Consider the following 19,152-nt stretch of genomic DNA (forward strand, 5'->3'; position numbering starts at 1 on the left):
ATATATATATATATACACACATATATATATCCTCAAAAACCATGACCTGACAATAGTTTGATAACTGTTATCGAGGGCCATTCTATTTTGGGGGCCAGGGTTTTTGTCCAAGGGAGTCCAACCCACTGAGTGATCAGAGCAGCAATGCAGGTAGCAGACCTTACTGGATACGTGAGGGAGGAAAAAAGGGCCATTGTTTTAGGGGATACTATGTCCATTTTAAATATGACATTAGTATCCAAGATGATGGGGGAAGGGACTTTCTTCACAAGGGGAGGAACTGGCAGATGCTGATTAGGTTTAAGGTCTTTAGAAGGGGACTTCCATCCTAGATGAGAACTAGGTATAATCCCACTGGGCTGTGCTGGGCCCGGAGGTGCATGGGACATGCAGGGTTCACCTCAAAGTTCTCCAGATGCTAGGAGCTCCTGACCTGAATGTTGCTGAAGGCTCTTGATGTATACCCAGACTGGAACAGAATTAACTAGAGATATTAGCAGGAGACAGTTTGCAGGAGATTCCTCCATCTCTTGAGATATTAATTTCTAAGATGTCCAGGATTTATGAAGGCTCAATTGAACTTTGTTTCTACTACTGTTTTAACTAGACACACTCTGACTCTGGGATTAGCAATAAACTAGCCCATTTCATTTTCTTTGTTGTCGTGCATGACACATATAAATGTAGAGTATTCAACACAGGCCCTAGGTCTTGCCAACCAGATATGACTGAACTTTTAACCTTTAATGAGGACTTGATTTTACTCCTATGACCTTTTGAGAAGATAAGTTCAAAATAGTTTCCAGTGAATCAGTAGTTCTTAAAATAGATAGCCCTAAACCCATATGTATTTTTCATTGAGGTGTATATCATTTTATGCATACAGCTTAATGAATTTTTATCAGTGTAAGCACCCCTGTTGCTACCATCCAAATCAAGACATACACATTTTCATTACCCCAGAAGTGTTCTTTATGCCAATTCCAAGTCAAGTTCCCCCTAGAAGTAACATAGATTCTGACTTCTATACTATACACTGTTTTGCTTATTCTTGAACTTCATATAAATGGAATAACATGCTGTTTACTCTTTCGTGTCTAGCTTATTGTCAGTGTGGTATCTTTGTGTTTCAATCTATGTTTCTGTGTATATCAGTAGTTTATTCCTTTTTTGTTCATTTTTTATTTAATTAATTTTTAAGTTAATTTATTGTCAAATGGGCTTAATACAATACCCAGTGGTCATCGCAACAAGTGCCCTCCTTAATGCCCATCACCCACTTTCCCCTCTCCCCCACCCCCGCCCATCAACCCTCAGTTTGTTCTCTGTATTTAAGAGTCTCTTATGGTTTGCCTCCCTCTCTTTCTGTTCGTAATTAGTTTTTCTACTTCCCCATCCCCATGGTCTTCCTTTAAGTTTCTTAAGATCTACATCTGAGTGAAAACATGTGGTATCTGTCTTTCTCTGACTGACTTATTTCTCTTAGCATAATACCCTCCAGTTTCATCCACGTTGCTGCAAATGGCATGATTTTATTCTTTCTCATTGCCAAGTAGTATTCCATTATGTATATAAACCACGTTTATAAGTTGATGGACATTTAGGCTCTTTCCATGATTTGGCTATTGTTGAAAGTGCTGCTATGTACACTGGGGTACATGTGTCCCTATGCATCAGCACTTCTATATTTCTTGGGTAAATTCCTAGCTGGAATTGCTGGATCATAGGGGAGTTCTACTGTTAATTTTTAGAGAAACCTCCACACTGTTTTCCAGAGCAGCTGACCCAGTTTGCATTCCCACCAACAGTACAAGAAGTTCCTGTTTCTCCACATTCTCGCCACAGCTATAGTCTCCTGATTTGTTCATTTTAGCCACTCTGACCAGTGTGAGGTGGTATCTCAGTGTGGTTTTGATTTGTATTTCCCTGATGATGAGTGATGCTGAGCATCACTTCATGTGCCTGTTGGGCATCTGAAGGTCCTCTTTGGAAAGGTGTCTGTCCATGTCTTCTGCCTATTTCTTCACTGGATTATTTGTTTTTTGGGCTGTGGAATTTGATGAGTTCTTTATAGACTTTAGATACTAGCCTCATATGCCATTTGCAAATATATTTTCCCATTCTGCCTATTGCTTTAGTTTTGTTGATTGTTTCCTTTGCACTGAAGAAGCTTTTCATCTTGATGAGATCCCCATAGTTCATTTTTGCTCTTGACTCCCTTGCCTTTGGAGATATGTTGAGTAAGAAATTGCTGCAGCTGAGATTAAAGAGGTTGTTTCCTGCTCTCTCCTCTAGGGTTTTGATGGTTTCCAGTCTCACATTTAGATCTTTCATCCATTTTGAGTTTATTTAAATGGTTGCACTACAACTTATTTATTGTTTTTTCAAGTTAATGGACATTTGGATTGTTTATAGCTTTTTGGTGATATGAATAAAGATACTGAAGACATTCTTGTATTGTCTTTTGGTTAATGTGTGCACTCAGTGATCTTGGGTATATGCCTAAAAATAGAATTGCTAGGTCCTAGGACAGATATAGGCTTATAGCTTTAGTAGACAATGCAAAAGCATTTTCCCAAGGGGTGGACAGATTTACCCTCCCACCAGCAATGTGTGAAAGCTCCAATGCTTCACATCTTTGGTTACCATTTGATATTGTTGGTCTTTGGTATTTAGCCATTCTTGTAGGTGGGTAGTGATATATAGTTATGCTTTTAATTTGCATGTGCCTGATGACTAATGAGCTCCGGCCATTTGGATATTCTATTTTGTGAAGCATTTTCTCAAATTATTCTCAATTTTTAAAAATTGGACTCTCTGCCTTTTCATTATTGATTTGTAGGAGTTAATCGTATGTCCTGCATATGAGCTTCATGTCAGATATATATTGTGACTCTATTTTCCTCAACATGTTGACTATCACTTTCTTGACATCTTTTGATGGACAATTATTAATATTTAAAAGTCATGGTTATACAACATTTTAATTTCATGATTTATGCTTTTGGGGTCCTATTTGAGAATTATTTGCTTAATAGGGTCTTATGGACAGCTGAATTACAGTGCATTTTCTGAAAATTGGGAGTTATAATGAGGCCAAACTTCTATTTAGTAGATATTAAACTTTTCAATTTGAAATAAATGTAACTAAAAAAAGTGCAAAAATTGTACCAAAACATCTATAACCCTTACCCAGTTTCTAATTATTAACATTCTACCACATGTATGTTTCTTCTGTCATTCTCTCTTCCTCTCTTTCTCTCCCTCTCTTTCTGTCTCTTTATATTCAATGTGTATTTTATAAAAGACAAGGGTACTTTTCTATATAACCATTTAAAAAACTATTTAAATCAAGAATTTGATATATTATTATCCAGTACACAGACCCTGTGAAAATCCTATCAACTGACCCAATAATGAGACAATTTTTGCCAAACTAGCAAACAAAAAACATTTTTCCTCTAGTCTAAGAAAAAAATCATGATCACAGGCTGCGTTTATTTATGTCTTTAATCTCCTTCAGTCTGGAATAGTTCTTCAATCTTTTCTTTGTTTTTCATGGTGATATTTTGAAGACTAGAGACCAATTGTTTTGTATAGTACCCCTCCCTTTGCTTTTGACATTTCCTTATAATTAATGGAGGTTATGCATTTTTGTCAAGAATACCACAGAAATGACTTTGTGTCATTCTCTGTTGATCACATCAGGAGGCACATGGTATTGATTTGCCCTCTCACTGCTGATGTGAAATTAGATCATGTTGCTAAGGTGGTGTCTGATTGGTTTCTCCACTATAAGTACCATAACCCAACTACAGGGGCATGATGGAATCTCACCCCAAATTTGGCTCATATACCAAGACCGATGATGCCACACACACATCAAGAGGATAAGATGGTTTATTTCTTATATAACTAAGGTCTCTGGAGAGAGCAGAACAGATGTCTCACACATTCTATCTTTTGAGCTGCTCCCCAAAATAGTTATTGACCTTTCCAGCACCCATAGCATTAAAATAAGCCCAATGTATTTTTGGCATTTGGGGGTTCTCTTGGCAACATATTCCTTACTTACGAATTATACTTAAGTCCATTAATTCTGTTAGTTGGTATAAATTCACCAATACCTCTAATTCAAATCCCCAAATCACAGGAGTTATTCTAGTTATGTTGTTTGAACTCCCTTCCACAATGACAGACATGGTTCCTATTATCTTATTTGCTCATTTCCCCTTTTTATAACCAATATATTGGCCCCTTTGGCTGCCTCTTCTGCCCGAGCCCCACAAATTCTGGTCACTCTTTTAGTCACCTCTTGGCCTGGGTCTTGTGTGCCTCAGTAGCCCTGCCTGACTCTCTGGCCTTGGCCTTGCCAAGCTTGGCAAGCCTGGCTGATTTATGGGAAGGAAAGGGAACCAATATGTAATTCCTAAAGAAAATATAATGAAGAAGACAAAAAAAAAAAAGGAAAAATCATTGGAAATCTTTTTGAGTTAGTGTTTAACTTAGTTTTTCTATGTTCACAATAATTTTAAAATTGGTTAAATAATCAGCCTTAATGAGTGATGAAAACCAGTCATTGGTTGGACTTGAGATAGGGAAAATGGAAGACCTGGCTTCAAATGTGCTCAGCATGAATAAAGGGGAAAATGCTATTTAGTCACCATACATGAAAGACCAAGAACATTTTCATAATAGTATTAATGATTACCAGTCCTAATAATAATGCTCTAATATACCTATCATTTTGATTTAGTTATGACTTTGCTTGAGCTTATCTACCTGCCCTGGAAGATCACAGAGTGAATGTGTGACAGAGCTTGAACTTGAACTTCAGTGTGTCTGACTCTAAAGGTTGGCCTTTCCTCCCTGTTCCTACCATTTCTTATTCTAAAGGACTGTATGTTTAACTAACAAGTAAATACAAGAATTAAGGTGTTAATAATTATGCTTTTATTGAAGATTGACAGAACCTGGATCTCTAGAGGAGGTCAGAACATAGATGTGCTGATGATAAAAGGACCCGTTGAGGCTTTAACTTTCTTAGGGGTGTTTGGGGTCACCTTTGAGAAGACCTTTAGGAACTGCATTTCCTGGCAGGTAGTGAGAGAGGAATTACTCGTAGCCAAAGGCAGAGTCTTTGACTGTGGAGATAAGGACTTTATTTCTTAACTGCATATCTTCCTAATAGCTAAGATTTTAATACTAGAAGGATTTCCAATACCCGGGAAAGAATTGCTTGCTCTAAGCTGCCTGGATTCTGGTACCTGGGGTATTTTTCCATTAAAAAATTATTTTACATGTAACCTAATCATCCTACTGCCAAAATCTATTCCCCAAATTAGAGTACATTTCATATTTAATACCAAAATTATAACTTCATGAAAACTTCTGACCTAATAGTCCTCCTTTATACTTTTCTTCTTGTTCTTTCTGATGCTTCTCCAGGATATTAACTCATGTGTTCAGAATGGGGTCCCCTGTATTTTTCCACTTGGGGCTTACTTCCATCTCCCCACTGTCAAATAAAAAAAAAAATCCAGACTTAGCAAAGAGAGACTTTCTTTGAAAGGACTGTTCTGAGGATTATTTAAAGGATTATTTCTCTGGTCATGTGGTTGGAGAGTTCTACTTATTGTAATAATAGATCAGCAAGGTTTATGATCAAGGTTTACACAGAGAGATTTTTTTCTTTTGTGGAAAATAAAGCCAGAAATAACCACGTGTGTGGAACAGGAATCAAAGGGTGGCGGCTCACATCTCATCACAGAAAGTTATACTCTGAAGTCAGCCTGTCCTTGGGGAGTGGGTGGGAATTAAGGAGATGCTGTATGCTGGCTCAGGCTAAGGTCAGAATTCAGGGATTAGAGAGGAAAGAAACTTCACCAGAATTGGATTCACAGGCATTTTGTTCTGATGGTAGCACAATAGGCATGGGGAGAAATCATCATAGGCAATGATTTATGAGACAAAGAATGGAAATGTGGAGATTCTGTGTCTGGTTTCATCATATATAAACAAGGGAGCATCTGTGAGTCTTACTTAGGTCGTTTGGAGAAGGATGTTACTTTGCATCAGGCTGTTTCCCAGAACACCAAAGAATGTGTGGGAGGCTTCTTAGCCATAGTTTTTTTTATAGGATGACAGTGCCACAGTAAAATGTAGCCTTGTTACCACATTTCTAACTGCTGTGCAATCACCTTGTTGCCAGACACTCTTGTCTTCTATGGATGACACAGTCACTACCACTGCTCTCGGCTCTGGAAGGGGACTCTATTTTTCACCTTCTCAAGTATAGAGGAGAAAGTTCAACTGTTTCAAAAGGGCACAGCCAGGATGGGGGAAGAAAGAAGAAAAGCACATCATAGGCAATTCCTCATAATAACCATGTTAGGTCATGCTTATTTTCAGGTTAAGTTCCAGCCCAGTCTACACTTTGGTTAAAGGTACAAAAAGTGAGTCTTCATTTTCCTTCCTTTTCGCCAAATGATACAGTGAGATGATTCACTGACATAAGGTAAAAATCCAGCCTTACTCAGTGAGGGATCTTGCCTTTCGACACCAAGTGGCAACAGCAGGACAATCAAGCTGACAAGGCTACATCCCACAAAGCCACACAGGAAGTGTTATGATGTCCAGCCAACAGGGAGCTCAGTCTTGTTGTTTTCACAACACCTCCTTCCAGGAGGAGACATAAATTATGGCAGCATATTCTTGCCCTTCTAGAGTCCTATTCACCTCAGCTTGCTTCTTCTGATAACATCATCTGTCCAGAGAAGAATCACAAAACTTACCGTGAATAGCAGTTACTTATAGACATAGTTGTCTAAATCCATCCAGCGGAAAAAAAGCACTTATCTTCAGAGAAACATTTCTGCAGCATCTCGCACCTGGGTAATTCCTGCTCACCTTTCAAGGCTGAGCTTTAATATTATTTTCTCAGGAAAACTTCCCCAGTTCCACGTTTAGTGGTCCTCAACTTACAGATTCTTAAATGTTTTTTTTTTTTTTTTTGAGAGACAGAGAGAGACAGAATGAGCAGGGGAGGGTCAGAAAGAGAGGGAGACACTGAATCCAAAGCAGACTCCAGGTTCTGAGCTAGCTGTCAGCACAGAGCCCGATGTGGGGCTTGAACCCATGAACTGTGAGATCATGACCTGAGCCGAAGCTGGATGCTCAACCAACTGAGCCACCCAGGCACCCCACAGCTTACAGATTCTTAATAGCGCTTTGTTACTTCTTCATTGCCTTTAGGGTACTTTATACTTTATTTGGGTCATTTTAGCTTTTTTCTTCTGTCTCTTATAATACCTGTGAACACCATGAGAAACATATCTGACTTGTCAACACTCTTCCTTGCCTGGTAAGTAAATAAATATCTGTCCATAAATATCTGAGCTAAAATGTATAGAGAAAACCCTTACCAAGTCTAAGACAGCAGCATGAAAGTTGACGACCTAAAACAAGAGGTGAGGTCTGCTTATCTTTGCATAAACCTGTATGGCCCAGGTCCTGTGCCTTTTATTTCATTTTTGTTTTTATTTTCCTTTATTCAGAAAGCTACTGCTTCCCTTAAAGATAAATTGGAGTCTCCACTCTTGAGTAGTGGAGAAAATATGCAAGAACTTTTGAAATGGCAGTTTTTCCCATTTCTACACCCATAGTGATGGTTAAAATAATAGCTTAGTCACAGCCAGGGTCTGAGGTTACATATGTTATTTTCAGAACTAATGATGTATAGTGTAATTTGAGCTCTGGAAATGATAATACCTATATTCATCCTGTGATTTACCATTTTCAAAGCAATTTCACATTGGCTCATTTAATCCTCATGAGTACCTTTTGAGGAAAAAAAGGTTTTACACCCATTTTGCAAGTGAAGAATCTGCAGTCCGTGTCTATTACTTGGCTTTCCCAAGACGGGCTGCCGAGAGCAAACTAGGGTCCAACCCCGGCCTCCTGACTAAATCCAGTGTACTTGACATGCCTCTCCAGCTGCTGAGTCAACAACATGGGGGACTCGGCCCCTTTCTATCTTGGTTCTAAGTAGATTGTATGTCTTTGGCCTCCTTTTCCAAATGAGAGCCTGTTGGGCTTTTCTCAAAGTGGATGCGGTTCTTTGGCACTGAGCCTTCTTTTTCAAGTATGTTTAGAGTTTGCAAGGATCTCACCAGTGACTCAGTCCAACACAATATCCCCACCGTGTGGCTGTCCAGCCTGAACTTGAATGTCTGACCTGATGGGGAACTCACTCCTCTGCACATTCACCTGTGTGTAGTTATGTTGGCTTAAGATTTAGGAGACTTTGAGAGAACTAGTATAATGATCCTAACTGTATACAAGGAGAAACGGAGGCACACAACATTTAAGCAGTTTACTCAACGTTGCATATAGAGTAAATTACAGACTCTAGATCTGACTCCCAGCATGCTGACTCTCAGAGCCTTCTTGCTAAATGAGCAAATATTCTGCCTCTGTACCTAAGCAGTGTCTCACCATTGCTTTAAATGAGGGTTATAAACCTTCCAGGTGATCTGACACCAATTTTAATGAACACGGATGCATGTCCAAGGGGCTGGCGATTAAGAAAGGAACACATTATTTAGCAATTTGGATGTGGGCGTGGTTTGAAGGCTTGGCTGTGGCAGGACAGAATTCATCACATCCAAAGGAAACGTGTCAACAAAATATTTTCTTCTTTAAATGCTCATAATCAGCCCATTGTAGTTCTAGAAATTACCCCTTCTAGTGAAAGGCAATGATTACAATCAGGAGAGAGATCTGGCTTTGTTGCAAACGCCATTTAGAGTCTAAAGCCTCTCCCCCTCCCCACCACAACCCAGTTGCGATCTGCCACCTTTACAACTGACTGTGAGGGGGTTCTGCCTAGTCATAGTCTGGAGTAGACAAAGGACACGTTTATGCTTCTCAGTATCTGAGTTCAACATACCTCATGAGCCACCCGTGGTTTTTTTCTGATGCAAAATACTAAACCTTGCAAATTAAAGTAAATCGGTCATTTTTATTTAAAATCCTAGGGTGCCTGGATGTCTCAGTTAGCTGAGTATTTGGCTCTTGGTTTCACCTCAGGTCATGATCTCACCATTTGAGTTCCAGTGTATGCATGCTGACAGTGCAGAGTCTGCATGGGATTTTCTCTCTCTCTCTGCCCCTCCCCCAGGTCAGGGTGGACCTAGAGTCTCAACCCATTATGTGTTCTTACGGGCCCACTGAGGTCACCTCATTCTTCCAGGGCTTGGTCACATCCCTGTCCCTACTAGGACGGAATCATCTGCTTGCAGACTCACCTGTAGATGCCTATAGATGTAACACACCATGTCTCTTTTTTGTCCCAGCCTGGAGGGCTCTTCCTGTTTGCTGGCACTTTCAGACACTCATAGATGCTTTCAAGACAGGGATGAAGAACTCTCCACAGGGCTTTCTCTGGGTCTCTTGTAGCTGTTTCTGCTCCACCCTCTGGCTCTTTGAAAAGCAAAGAGCTAACCCCCACAGCAAGAGAGATAAACCCTCTCTGCTTTGATCTACTACCCTTCCCTCCCAAGGTTTTGACTCCAAAAATGGGGTAAGAAGCCATTCCCCAACCAGCCTACACACATGCAGACACACTGCTATCTCGCCCAAAGCTTTCCCCATTAGCCATCTTCAGTACACAATGTTGCGTTCTTATTTCCTTGTCTAGTTGCTACACAGCTCTTAGGTTAGCATTGCCTCTTCCTTTCTCCCTAGTTGAAGCTGAACTCTATACTCTGAGCACTATAGCTCTTGAATGGCTAGAATCAACAACAATGACAATGACAAAAGTCTTCTTCAGTTTTCAAAGTAGTTAAAATAGGATATTGAATGAGGCTTCTCCTATTGTCCTGGAATTTTGGCTGAAGCCCCAAACCTGGAACAGTAAGTACTGTGACATTTTCAATAGAGCACCAGGTTGCTGCCAAGTTAGTACTTCCAGTGCTAGTGAAAAGGTTGCCAAGCCAGTCCCGTGATCCCCCACACCCCCTCCCCAAGCTACCTGTGCAAATAGGAGACTGGAGACTCCAAGGCAATTGGTTACAGGACAAGAAAACTTTACATTGGTAGTCATGTCTGAGCTTTTATGTTTTCCCTGGGTTGGGAGAGGGAAGGGGTTCACCAGCAGAATCATCCAGAGAGTTCTAGGGGCTCAGCAGGAAAGGGACGGGGGCCACCCTCCCCGGTTGGATATTGCTGAGCTGCAAAACTCACAGGTCACTATGATGAAGCCCAGCAGAGTATAGCACTTTCAGGTTATTCTTAGGGGAGCTTCATACACCTGTCCTGGTAACCAGAGAAATGTGGGCCTGCTTCTGGCCTGCAAGTAGCAGGTCCCTGGAGCCCCTGTGATCGCAGGGCCGGGAAACAGGGCATCCAACAGCAGACTGCTTGCTCTCCTAGTGTTTGGGGCAGCAAGAAGTTTGAGAATGGCCCCAATGGATGGTGCAGAAAGTAGCTGAAGTTGAACCATCTCTTAGCTATCCAAAAGGGTTATCTATCACGGACAGGGGAAAACTAGCATCTGTGGGATGTGTTCCCAGGGGCAGAGATTGAAAACACTGATGGCCCAGTTGTCAATGTCAGGAATTTGTGTGGAGATGAGATTCTCACAAAGGATTCACCTGCTGCATCGAGGACATCACTAGCTAGTCAGCATACTTACGGAGGGCCATGAGGACAAAACGTAATGAATGATAAGAATGTTTGCCCCTTTCCTGTGTATTCCTACTCCTCTTTCAGGAAGAGCCTGAATGGGAAGAGGGAGGGTTTCTTTTTCCTTTACTCTAGGTCTCCACACTGGGTGAGGCCTGGGCTGGATATAAAGGTTTCTTTGAATGCAACAAAGTACCTTTGGTTGTATGCTCAGATGCATAGCTGTAGTACCAAAAAGGTGGCATTGGTCTTGAAAACAGGACCTGCTCTTGAAACCAAGAGTGGCCATAAAGTCCTAGATCTGCTTGAGTTGTCATCAAAAAGCTTGAATTATATCTGGAAAGAAGTACAACTTTTTCCTACAGACTGAGCAATAGTGAGTTAGTTACTGAGTTAGTTACTGCCTCTGTGCCAAGATCGAGTTAGAGGTCAAGGGTTTAACAGGTGGTTCTCCCTAGAGTCTTTTGTGACCTGCCTTTAGTATGGTTGTTAGTCTTACCCTCAAACAGGGAGGGTTTCCACCATTCCAAAAATGGTGGAATGGTGGCATGTAAGGAAAAATTACAGTGCAGGAATATGTATCAGTTAATATAGTTTTCCTCTATATGGGGAAATTGGTCTGGATGCTATCAAGATTTTTTTAAGTTTTATTTATTTATTTATTTATTTGAGAGAGAGAGAGAATGCGCATGTGGGAGGGACAGAGAGAGAGGGAGACAGAGAATCCCAAGCAGGCTTTGTGCCAGCGGTGCAGAGCCTGATGTGGGGCTCGAACTCACCAACCATGAGATCATAACCTGAGCTGACATCAAGAATTAACTAACTGAGCCACTGAGGTGCCCCAAGATATATAATTTTTAAATTCTAGCTTCTTTTCATGCTGGTGTTGTTACTTCCTTAGATAAGAGTAGGGGGTGAGAAAATTATTTTTTCTTGAGGTATCTTTATTTTTGGTTCTTCTTTTTTTGTCCTTCTAGCAAATTGATCCCAGATTAGTTCACTGTGGACTTAGTTTGCAGAGAGCCAGCCTTATGTCACTGCCTCTTCAGACCCCGACTCTGCCTCCCAGACATGTATTCTCTGCTCCTCAGATAGTTGCAACAGCATTTTAACAAGCCTACCCTCTCCCAGGTTTGTTGCCTCTCAAACATTTTCCACGTTGCTGCCAGAGAAATTGTCAAAACTTCATCTGATCCTTCACTCCTGTGTTTAAAACCCATCAATGACTTTCCATTGCCAGAGAAAACTTACTTTGATTCTGCAATAGTCTTCATATTCCAGCACTTGTCCAACCTCTTTATTCTTCTCATCTCTATCTTTGCTCATCCACATTGAACTTCTCCTTGCCTTCTGCAAACCTCATAGGTTTTCCTCCTTAAGGACCTAGTCTCTCTCCTTGCCATTCCCTGTCTCCTCAACCCCCAGCAGGTGCTGCCCACCACTTTCCTCCTCTTGTGTGTCAATGCCTGGTGAAACTTCAGTCTTCCTGCAAGGCCACCACATCTTTGCAAATCTTTGGGCAGCATTGTTTCTCTTCCTCTGCATGTCTCCTCATGTCTATCATGGTTATTTCTGAAATAGAATTTTCTCTTTGCTGTACTTCTCTCCACCAATATTTGCACATTAAGGGGAAATGGTATTTTCCGGGCCTTTATTCCCACATCCTGTTTGGAGAATAATAGAATGAAAATCATTTTATATCTTTTATGGCCCTATCTTTTTTCAGATGTATTCAGTAAAGTTGGATATAGACTACCTCAATTACTTGAAAGAACAAGAATGTGGTGTACCCTTCCACCGTGGATGTGCTTAACGTTCAAGGTTCCCGTGGTTTGCTTAGAGAGTTCTGTGAGTTTTTAAGCTGAGGACAGCTCCACAGGAAATGAGGCCAGATCCAAAGAAATCTGTCCTAGGACCGGAAAGAATTTAAATGCAGTACTTTTAAAAGCACAGATCAGTGCTCCCATCCACTGGCTGTTTACTGTCTGTCATTCATTTGTGGCATTACTCTAGGAGGTTGGAAGAAATGGGAGAGTTAGAGAAAAGCAGAGAAACTAACACTCTCTGCCACGACTTTCTTTTGTTCCACATCTGGTGACCAAAAAGGACAGGGTGGACCGGGCCTTTCTCGCCCAGAGCCGTTTTAATCCATCATCATATTGAAGATGCGTCAGAATGAGAAGTGACAACCCCCACCTTCCAAGAGCTCTTCTGGAGAAATACCTCTGCACCCGAGGTCCCAGAGGAGTGTGGTCCAGACATGATGGGCCACCACCGCTGAGACCATGCAGGAAGGGGTGACTGCCGTGGGGATGAGCAGGAGGCTTGCTGGAGGAGCTGTGGCCAAGAGAAGGAGGAAGACCACTGAGCGGAGTGGTATCCATGAGAAGCCACTGGAGGACGGTGCTCCCAACTGATCTTGCAGCAGGGAGGAGCTCACAGAAGTTTGCAAAGTGAGTGACTCCTTTTCCCCCTGCTCACCCCAGCTCCCATCAAGCAAGAGGAACATGAGGTTGATCTTTCTCCTCTGTACCTTGCTGTTTTTGGACTCTGACAGGTCTAAATCTGGTTCCATCTCCATTTCCTTTCCCGCAGCATGGCTCTACCAAAATTAAGTTTTGCTGACTAACAATTCTCTAAGGCCTGATTTCACTATTATCTAAATAAGAACACTCGGTCTGATTCATCCTGGGATTCAGGCTCTAAATGTGCCTTTAGAAGAAGTAACATTTATTTCGAGCCGACGGAAGTGGGAGTTCGGCCTTGCCTTCCCCGTGATCAGTATTAGCTTCAGTCCCCGATTTACAAATGTTTGGTCCTGTCGAGCAACACAAATATTTCAACATCAAAAGGCTGCTGGCCTTAAGATTTGGCCCTTCCAACTGGCAGGAGCTACTCAGAGGCAGTGTTTTTCAAATGTTGTATAAAATGTATATATATATATATTTCCCCCAGAAGACTGATAACCTTTCCTGTACCAGAAATTGCTAGTTTTGATGCAATTTGGTATGGGGTCTTCAGCACCATTGGGAGGGGATTATAGCAGGGGTGTTTGTGCCTTAGAACTTCTGTTCACAGTAAAGGAAGTAGGAGAGAGAGAAAGAGAGAGAGAGATCATCCCTGGAAGAGATTCATGTAGTGACAGTGAAGGAGGGAAAGCCGGAGGATTCAAACATTCCATCAACATTCTCTGAAGACAGATACTCTTTTGATTTTATAGTATGTGTTTAGTCCCAGAAATTTCAAGTCTAGGCACTCTTGGCCAAGAATCAAAAATAATTTGGGGCTCATTAGGTTACACGTCCCTACTCTTGACTTTGGCTGAGGTCATGGATTTTATGGTTCCTGAGATTGAGCCCCGCCTTGGGCTCTGAGCTGATAGTGTGGTGCCTGCTTGGGATTTTCTTTCTCCTTTGGTCTCTGCCCTTCCCCCACCCTCTCAAGATACATAAACATAAGTTTAGCTCCAAAAGAGGAGGAAAGGAAGCACTAAATTTCCCTGTCATTAGCTATTATATTCATATCCTAGGGCTGCTGTAAGAAACTAATTTTCAAGGGCTCCTGTAAAAACAACAGACATTTATTCTCTTACTGTTCTGGAGGCTAGAAGTCCAAGTTAAATGAACAGGGCCATGCTCCCTCTGAGATTCTGGATAGAATCCTTCCTTGCATCTGCCTAGCTTCTGATGGGAGTCGGCAATCCTGGGTGTTCCTTGGCTTGTAGCTGTATCATTTTAATCTCTGTCCTTCTATGGTATTCTCCCTATGTGTCTGTCTTCATATCTTCCCTCTTCTTATAAGTGCATGGGTCACACTGGGTTAAGGGCTACCTTTCTCCACTATAACCTCATCTTACCTAGCTGTACCTGCAATGACCTATTTCCAAATAAGGTCACTTTCTGAGATACAGGGGTTTAGAACCCAGCATATCTTTTGGGGACACAAAATTCCATCCATAATAGCTCTCTAGGACGTTTGAGTTGGGCTTATGAAAGTCATAATGGGCAGCTGGCCATTATGGTCATTGAATCAAGCACTTCCTGCTCCCCACCTGTTCTGCAGCAGCTCCCCCCTCCACACATCTTCGGAATGTACTCCTCCGTCCCATGTTGGAATGCTTCTCCAAGGTGCACATGCTTTTCTGCAGGATCCTCGCTTTGTTGTGGGGGTTGAAGAGGCAACACGGGGTGGGGGAGTTGTCCTCAGAAATGTGCGCAGAACACGAAGCACGGCACAACTTGCTGCAGGTTCAGATTCCTGGGGCTCAAGCTCTAGAGATGCCATGGGCCATTCAGTCACAGGTGTTCAAGGGGCTATGTTGTGGGAAACACTTACACAGAGAAAAGTTCAGATCAATTTGATTTTAATTTGGGGGTAAATACTAACTAGCTGTATGGCCATGAGCAGAAATAAAGCTGCCAAAGCCTTGGCTTTTCCCTCTCTAGTCTGAAAAGATGATTAACATCACATACTATATGGAACTACTTTAAGAATTAGAGATGCTTTGGTATATACCCAGATAACTCCCCAGCCCCACAGCATCCTGGAGGAGAATAGAGAGCCTTGTCTGGCCTCACTCCAGATGCCTTCCTCCTTCCTTGAGCCTGCTTGTGAGTCCTGGAGCTGTCTTCTCTGTAAGCTTGGCTATTTTAAGCACCTGTTCAGTTTCTCTGCTGCAGTCAAATGTCATTAGCCTTCCCCAACATTGGTTGCTGTCATTCAGCTTGGGTAGAAGCTGTGACCAATGGCATCAGCAAAACTACTGAGGTCAGACTCTGCTCATATGGTAATCCCAGTCTCCTGTAACTCCCTCAAGCCCTCTGGGCATTGTTTTCATCACCACTGATTCTGCCATGGAGACTCTCATGGGCTGTTGTGATGCATCCCTTAGGGGCCCATCTCTCCTGGCCATAGCTCCCAGCTCCAGATTTTCATTGCTCAGCATTCATTCTGGACCTGCTCTTGAGCTGCTGTCACTGGTTAGAATCCATGTCTTTTTCTGAGTGCTTTCAGACTGTTCTAGGTAGAACATTCCCTTTTAATTTTGGAGTTTTGTTTTAATCCCACAAAGTGAGGTTGTCTTTAGTCTTAGGATGACCATGGTCTCCTTTAGGATGAAGAGCTGCCACCATGGAGTAGGGTGGAATATGTTCTAGAACTAGAAGCATTACTTCCCTTTAGCTCTCAGGCCAGGGTGTTGAGCTCGGCCAACAGGGCCAGGTTATTTCTGCTCCATAGTTTATTTCTCTCTAGACGCCTGGCACATCATTCCTGCAGCTCAATATCATGAGGCTCTTCTTTTGAAACTGAAGACAAAATTGTAAATTTCTGCATCCCAGATGTGATACAGTGCCTATTCTTGGCAAACTCTTCTGCTCATACAAATCTAGTCTTTTAAAAACTTTATACCAGAGGGGCACCTGGATGGCCCAGTTGTTAAGGAGCCAACTCTGGATTTCAGCTCAGGTCATGATCTCATGGTTTGTGGGATCAAGAACCACATCAGTCTCTGTGCTGACATCATGGAGCCCTTTTAGGATTCTCTCTCTCTCTCTCTCTCTCTCTCTCTGTTCCTCCCCCACTCATACTTGCACTCTCTCACCCTCTCTTTCTCTCTCTCAAAATGAATAAATAAGTATTTTTAAAACAATAAATTAAAAAATAAAAACTTGATACCAGGGTCTGACAGCTACTTAAAACTGTAGGCAAATGAATTCCTTTTTGTAATTTAGCTAAGGCACTGATTTCTATGCATCATGTAATTAGGTGCCTGGCATATAGTAGGTACTTGACACACGAGAAGTGCAATGATCTTACTATATATAGTTACCACAATTTTTTAAAATAAGTGTTTCTTCTATAAAGCCTAAGTTTAATGCTGTTCTCTAAGCTATACAGAATAAGCTATCACCCCTATAGTAAAGTTTAGGCTCTTAAATCTGACCAAATTTTATTATTTTATTATGGAGGAAATCCAGAAATTCACAAACATTGAGTATACCCATGCTCCAGTGACATTTCCTTTCCTTTCCATTCCTCCCTTGCCATGTTAGGTCAAGGTCAGAGTTTGTTCTTTCAAGGGCTCCATGAGCAGGAAATTGTCCAATCACCAAGCAGGGAGGGAGGGTCTGCGAGAAACTAGTACAGGAACCTGGAGTGTGGCGCTCCTCCAATTTTACAGTGAGGCCAGTCGTTCAGAGGGTACGGGGCAAGCTGACTGGACCTTGCTGCCAGCATTTCAGGTTCAGAGTATGTGAGTGGGGCCCAAGATGCGTATCTGAGAAATATGCATTTTTAAGATATTCCCAGTGTGGTGCACTCTGAAAATCCCTGCTGTTGGGGAAGTTCTTCATACCCTTCAGATCCTTTCCCAGCTGTCCTGCCCCACCCTCCCACTGCCAACAAGTCCTAGCTGACTGTTCTCTTGCCCTTAGCCAAATACAAACACCTACCTTAGGTGGGCGGAATACCCTGTTGTGGTTTGTGGTCAGGCACTTCCTTGGGGAGCCAGACCAAGCCAGTCTCCCATGGAAGCCATGTTCTTGCTGAGCTGTTCCTCCTGCCCTGCTTCCCTCAATCCCCTCTCCTGAGGGCCTCTTCCCAGAAGTCACTTGAGCAAGAACCCTAATTTCTTCCTCTGCTACTAGAGAATCCAAGCTAAGATGAGTCCTATTCATAGTTTTGTCCAGATCATCTTAATACTTATAAAGCACCAATTATGCACCAGTGCTGTGTTTATGGGCACATTAAAAAATATGTCTAGCCCCATCCTGGTTGTCACATGTAGCCCTGCTTTGTAATCAGAGTCCAAAATGGGTCGCTTCATTCTCCATTCTAGAATCCTGCCGCCATTTTACAAGAATCAGATTGCCCTTTAAGATACTAAATTGGCAAGCCTAATAGGATGCAGGCCCTCTCTGACCTTATGATTGTCACCACACTGCCTACGGAACAACATCCAGACTTCTGAGTAAGATATTGAAAACTCTAGAAACTGCCCAAAGGAGTTTGCTAATGCATGATTGCCTCACTCAAGCCAGCATACCTTGCTTTATGTGTTGTGCTCAGCTGAGCTGACACACCTTTCTTTTCATGGATGCTTTCAAAGGAGCTTTTCATGACTTTTCAGTCTGACGGAGTCCCTGTTCTGTGTTTTCTTAACAAACTGTAAGTTGCTTCTTCCAGAGTGTTTGTTTGCTTCCCTGTCCCCCAACACCTACACAAGGCTTCATAGCACCATTGTTTTTTCTCCTCAGTACCCTGAAACTGACTCACTGCAGGCACCCAATTATTCAGAATTTTTCCTACTTATTAGCTGTGTAGTTTGAAGCAATATAGTTATTTTCTTCTATCTTGAGTTACCTCATCTCTGAAGTGGGGCAGATAATATGGTAGACCCGTGAGTAATGCAAGTGGACGTGTCTAGCAGAATGCCTCTGAAGATCACAAACACAGTCATGTCACCTCCCTTCTGTCAACACCCATCAAGTCATGTTCCCTTCTCAGGTCCTCTGCACCTTTCTAAATCTTATCCTTCCTTCATGGCCCAGGCTTCCTCGCCTACAGAAGTCTTTCCCGTGTTGGTCTCTAACAGACTGTGCCTATGAGGGTAAATATGGAGACCACCTAAGAAAGCGGTGGCTGGTTATGGCCCATGGTCAACAGCAAAGGGTGTATCTTTACCCCTCTTCCCCTTCATCACTGCATGGATTCTTCCGAAGCCAGGAGTTCAGGGCCCCTTGCTGCATGGTATGAAAAAAATAATAATAAAAAAAAAAAACAAGAGAAAATGCTCATTTTCAAATCTGGCTCTGTCTCTGCCAGGTTGACTGATGATGGATAAGTTATTTTCTGGCCCGGATGGACTTGTAGAATGTGGGTGGGGGTGGGGAACATCTCCCACGATGGTTTGATAGCAAACTGGAAGAGCCTGTGTGACATTTCTGACACAAAGCAGGCTTACAGTTGAGGGTGCCAGGTGCATTAATGATTGATGAATGCAGTGGTCCCTGCAAGAGAACAGCAATGGAGACATCCACTGCAATGGAGACAGGGGAAGGTAGATTCCACTGATATTGTCATTGAAATTATGTCCATAGAGCTCAAAATATGTGCTCAGTGAATAACACAGACTCAAACATGCAAAGTCCTTGGAAAAGGGCTAAGGCACTAATTTCTCCATCTTTTTAGTGAGTTTGGCTAATAGGCAAGTAGTTTAAAACCTCCGACCCATTTACCTGATCTGGTCTTTCAGCCACATAGTCTTTCAGCACACCTCTGCTGTGCAGATTGGAGCAGAAACTCTTCATATTCTCTTAATCAAAGCTTGCAATTAGTTCACCTAAGAAGAAAAAATGTGCTGTGGTCCTGAAAGCTGGATTATAATCCTGGAGTGGGTGGGAGGAATGTTTTTTTTTTTCCATGGAAACTGCATTTTTAAAGAATAAAACTTGAATTGAATCATGA

The sequence above is a fragment of the Suricata suricatta genome, chromosome 4 (genome assembly GCF_006229205.1).
Source record: "Suricata suricatta isolate VVHF042 chromosome 4, meerkat_22Aug2017_6uvM2_HiC, whole genome shotgun sequence".
NCBI lineage: Eukaryota > Metazoa > Chordata > Mammalia > Carnivora > Herpestidae > Suricata > Suricata suricatta.